Raw genomic sequence first — 6,000 nt, forward strand, 5'->3', positions numbered from 1 at the left:
ACATCGATAGTTTCAGATCGCCAGAAAAACGATTTTGGCCGAAAAACTCATATTTTTTACCGAAAACTTAGCATTTCGTCCCAAACATCTTGGTAACTTTGTTTCGGACATTTAGAAACTTTTTTCTAGTAAAAAGCATCAATTATTGAGGTCATCGAAAACCCTAGAACCATAGTCGGAATCAGTTGATGGTGCTCAAGTGGTGGTAGTTGGTTGGCGGTGAGTTAATTGGTGGTGGTTGCGGTGTTCAGATGGTGTTTTCCGACAACAAATTTGACTTTTCCGGCAAAAACATTTTTCCGACGACCTGAAACTAACGGCATTAGGATTCCATTAGTCGCGGACCATTAGAAACAAATACGTTAAAAGTTGGGACCGTCAGTGGCCAATTCTTTAGTTAGGACCAGCAGTGACCAAAAGGCAATAGTTGGAATTAATAAAAACCAATATACCTTAAAAAGTTACTTTAAGATGTTTAATATGCAAAATATAAACATGTTGATTATGTGCTTCTTGGCAATTTAAACCATTGTTCAACTCTCTTAATAAAATATGATGATTGTTTATATCAGTTTGTAGTTAGTCAAAATAGATCTTAACGAACAATAGGAGATCAATATTGTATTAATGGACCATATTAACCAAACAACAACTCTTAAAACAACCTAATATGCCTTTTATGATGTCATGTTAGAACTTATACCGTCGTATTGGGTTTGTAGTGAATCATATTAGATCTTAATGGACAACAAGTTACATTAGATCTAAAACAGTCATCTCTGTTTTAAAGGACTATGTTGGACCTTGATAGCTCTTAATAATCCGATATGATATTTATGATGCCATATTACGTCTTATGGTCTATTTGGTATGAGATAATGAAATGGAGGGGGAATGGAATGGATGAGGGAATGGAATGGATAAGAGAATGAAATGGATCACTATTATTCCTTTGTCTTGTTTGGTTAATATCTGAGAATGTAATGAATTGTTACTTTATGTTATTTGAAAGGAAAAAAACTCACATGAATGAAATACAAATGACAAAGATACATCCTTAAAATAAATAAAATTAAATCAACAAAAAAATGGCAATGCGACAGTGGTGGTGGCGACGTCATCATGTGGCGGTGGTGGTGACAATGGTGGAGTTGACGATTGTGGTGATACGTTGCGGTGATGGCGGTGAAAATGGTGGAGACAACAATGGTGGTGGTACGTGGTGGTGGTCATGTGGTGGTGATGACGCGACGTTGGTGGTGGTGGTGGCGGCGACGTCAAGTGGTAGTCAGGTGGTGGTTGTGGCGACGATTGCGGAGGCAGTGGTTGCGGGGGCGGGTAATCAGGTGGTGGTGGTGGCGATGGTGTGGCAGTCAAGTGGTGGCTGGTGGTGGCAGTGGTGGTCCGGTTGTGGTGGTGGTAGTTGTCAGGTAGTATTGTGCAGAGAGTAGGATGAAAGGAATGGAATGAAAGGGAGGGGGGGGGTTAGTTTTGATGGAATTGGATTCCTTGTGTAAATTCCATTCAATTGACCAACCATACAACTCTTTTTCATTTCATCACATTGATTCATTCCATTCCTCCTCTCATTCCGGCATATCAAACATTACCTTAAGATTTGTATTGGGTTGTAATATGTCATAATAGTTTCAACAGAAAAATATAACTATATTAATTAATAATTAGTTAAACAAGCATACGCACATACCAACACTAATTATTATATTATTATTAAATGGCAACTTACAAAGTTTAGTTATTTGTAGTTTAACAACCAAAAGTTTGTCTTTATAGTTTAGGCCAAGTTTAGTTCTTTGCACTTGCCATCAAAATATTCTTTATACTTTTGTAAAAGTTTTGTTCTTCATACTTTGGCCATCACGAGTTTGTTTATTTTATTTTTTCTTACTTTGGTGATAAAAATTTTATTCTTTAAACATTCGCCACCAAAATTTCATGCATTTACACTTTTGACACAAGATTTTCAAATTTAAAAAGATTTTTTCTTTGGACTTTTGCCACCAGAAATTTGTTCTTCAAACTTTTGCCACATATGTTTCACATCTTTACACTTTTGGATCAAGACTTCTAGGTGTAAGGCCAATTTAAGTGACTTACGATATCAAATGACGAAACCCGTTATATATTTATGGTCAAGATAATATTTAATGTCGGCGAGCAAAACCGAACACGAAACGAGAGCTTCGGGACGCGCGTTTTGCTTCAATGGGGAAAGCTTCTAGATAGAATTTGTTTTGATATAAATATGTCTTTGTTGTCTACATCTTAGTGTTTTTTGTTAGGTGAAATCACCCATCCAAGGGGAGCTCACCTTAGGTGGGGTCGGTTCGTGCGTTTATTGTAATCTTTCAACCGATAACGAGATCGTTCATTATTATATTTTCTTTATATTATTTATGTTCGGTCGTTTGATTTCATCGCACCCGTCTCGAACGTTTATCAGAACAAAGCCGTTCGTTTCTCGGATCCGGTTTCGGGACCTACACTAGGCTTTCAACTTTGGCCACGAAACTTTTACATCTTTACAAATTTTATAAAACTTTTAGCCTCTCAACTTTGTCACAAAACTTTTGGACATTTTCAAATTCATAAAAAAAAACATTTTCACTTTTAGCTCCAAAACTTTTCCACTTACAACTTTGGTCACAAAATACTTTTTTAGTAGCATGACAAACCGATACTGGCCAGCCTAATGTTGCATTCTGGTCGCAACGCGCTAGTTTAAACAAACTACAAAAAGGGTGTTTGGATACCTTTGGGTTTCAGGCAAGGTAACCAACAGAGGCGTTAGAGTTCCCAAACGAATAAAGTTTGAGCCACCACAATTCAATTTGCTATATTTAATTACTAAAGTATTTAATTATTAACACTATTAAACTTATAGAAGTAATATACATTTAAAATATTAATAATAATTGTTTAATAAATAACTTACATTGTTTAATAAATAAAATAATATAATTAAAAAATAAATGTATTGACTTGTGGGAAAATTTTCGGAATGTATTAACGTTCCGAAAATTTTCCAACAATTTGAATAAAAACTTATGTTTTCTTATATTAAATAAAAAACTTACGTTATTTAGTAAATATAATAAATGAATTAATAAATAAGAACATAAATTTGTGGGAAAATTGTTGAAAATGTGTACATGCTTAGATGATTTTTCGATAATTTATTAAAAAAAAACGTTTTCCCTTACTAAATAAATAAGTTACATTTTCTAATAATGTCACACCCCGACCTAGGGCCTAGACGTATGACCAATAGTTGGTACCTGTTTTGTAAATATATCAGAGTTACGTTCTTTTAGCGGAAGTCATTTGACTAAAGTATTATTATATTGAAATCTCGGGACTTGAATACCCGTTTTTATATTTTTAGTACCTATCATTTTAAAATATGAATCTTTACAATATTTTAAATAAAACATCTGAGCCATCAGATCACCTCTAATAACTATGTCCCCAGTCTTCTAATCCGTCTTACTTGTCTGTTCTAACCTTTACTGTTTCTCTGAAATAGGGAAAAATACGTCAGCTATATGCTGGTGAATAACGCTGACTCAATAAAATGTTTCATATTTCATCATAACATAATCACAATCATTAATACAAAATCACCTTCGTAATGACACAACACCAATAGCATTCGACTCAGTGGTTCTCATCCCATCTCATCGGAACTAAAAATACTCATAGACCACATAATCGGACTTCACTCGCCCTAGAGACAGTCACTTGCCTTATGGTCAGTATGTTTGTAGTGTGCCCACTACAAATCATATATGTAAGGATCCAGACACATGTATTTTAACCTGAGTGTTTAGTACTACCTTGTATCAAAACGTTTTTAGAGGATTTGAACCAACCCTCATGTAAATACTTTCATAACTCTTTTACATATGGATAACAGTCCATAGTTTTAAAAGTAAATATCTTTTCAAAAGATAGTACATAGACGTATCCACGTCATAAAACATTTCACACTATGAAAAGATTTGGACGTATTCACCTTATAATTAATGTGTCTCACTGATAATTGCCTGATCCTTATCTCAGACCTATAGTACGAGAATAACATTTATAAATAACTAGATCTAAAATCTAGCTATAGACCTTAAGTCTATTTGCATAACCTTTACCTTGATATTCATTTCATTTTGTAAAACATTTATATACTACGTTTCTTTATCATGAAGAAATGTATATATATTCCATTTCTTCATCCATAAGATATATCTTTATAATAAAGAATAATATTTTATTCATAATCTTATCTTATGAAAGCTACATTTCACTTATTATTTGATCAAGGTATAGACTATACCCTCGACTATATAATAAAATATTCGGGCAGAACCCCTACCTTGTATGGCTTGTCTACAAAATGTTTAAACTTCGCGTGGTCAACACCCCTACTTGCACCTAATTCTAGACAACAAGCGTATCGGAAATGACGGGATTTTGGCATGAAAACCGAGGTTATATATGTGTTTTGGAGTGTGTGGGATGGATGAGGAACACCCCATGGCCGATCTATTTATAGGAAAAATTCTGCAACTTCGCGTATCGCGAAGCTGCACTAGCTTAGGTGAGTCACTGTGTAGGTTTGCCACGCGTCGCCACGAGTTACTCCGGTCTGCCACGTGTCCCGTGACGTGTCCTGCATCGCGTATCGCGAAGATGCAACTCAGATTCTTCGCGTATCGCGAAGTTGCAAAATTTCAAATTTGTTCATTTTTAGTCCCTGATCTTTTGGTAAATTGCCATATCTTGATTTCGTCTCATCATCCAAAAATACAAAAGTGGCTCTTAAGCGGCTCGCGGCGATGTGAGCGTGTGCCATTAAAGTGCCACATTGCGCTCATCGCCCTTTACCCGAGCCCGAGCCCGTGCCCGTGTGCATGCACGTTGGGTGCTTCGCACCCTCCGCCAGGACTAGTGAGAGTGGTTATAAAGTGATTTCATTTCTTTCTCACTTTTCATGTGGGATGGAGTTTTCCTTATTTCCTTAACTTAATATGTTCTTGTTTCCTTTTATCTTATTTGTTCCCACTACTTATTCTAAGAATATTTTTGGTCCTTTCTCTTTATAATTTTGTCAAATTTGGACCGAAATTTTGTGGGTGTTACAAATAAGTATAAAAAATGATTTTAAAAAATAAAGGTATAGATGTTGTGGAAAACTTGTAGGAAATATAAATATATAGTGTTTAAAATTAAATAAATAAGCTAACGCATTTAATAGATATGGTTGTGGGAAATTTGTCGGAAATGTATATATATTCCGACGATTTTCCGACGATCTTAGAAGAACAATAAATTTTAAATAGTAAGTTATAAGATAAACTATTTGATTTTTATATTATTGAATTGTAAAACCAAAATTTTTCATTTGTGGGAAACTTGTAGGTAGATTGTTGGAAGCTGCTTAAAGTTAGCCACAAAATAGCTATAAATGAAATGTTGTCAATATTTTGTCGGATATTTGAATGGTTTTATTTTTTTTTTTGTTTTTTGTCAGAAACTTGTAGTTAGCCTGTGGAAAATTTCTTTTGCCGGTATTGTCGGAAACTTTTGTGGGAAATACAGCTGTTTTCTAGTATTGTTGTGTAGATCCAGAGACCTGATCTAGAAGGCCCAGCAACGCTGCCCTACACCGCCGGGCCAAGTCCTACGGTTCCTCTTGCACCATTAGTGGGGAGTCGAGAGAAATCAGGGACCGTGTTCTTTCTTAGGGTTTATTGGGCCTCAATTAAAGCTCAAATTCCATAATTTCCAATTACAACCGGACTCCCCCGACGCTAGCTTAATGCACGATGTATCTCTCGTGCATGTTTTGGTAGTTGGTACCTGATTGATATCGCTTGGGATGTTTGCTTGTTTGACGACATGTTTGTCTTATTGCTGATAAGTAAACATTGGGGCATGGCAGTTGCCTGCAAAATAAGGTTGCGACACCACATCTCATTGCCT

Source organism: Bidens hawaiensis, unplaced genomic scaffold (genome assembly GCF_021521415.1).
Source record: "Bidens hawaiensis isolate Kalapana, Puna unplaced genomic scaffold, B.hawaiensis_p1.1 tig00004412_1, whole genome shotgun sequence".
Lineage (NCBI taxonomy): Eukaryota > Viridiplantae > Streptophyta > Magnoliopsida > Asterales > Asteraceae > Bidens > Bidens hawaiensis.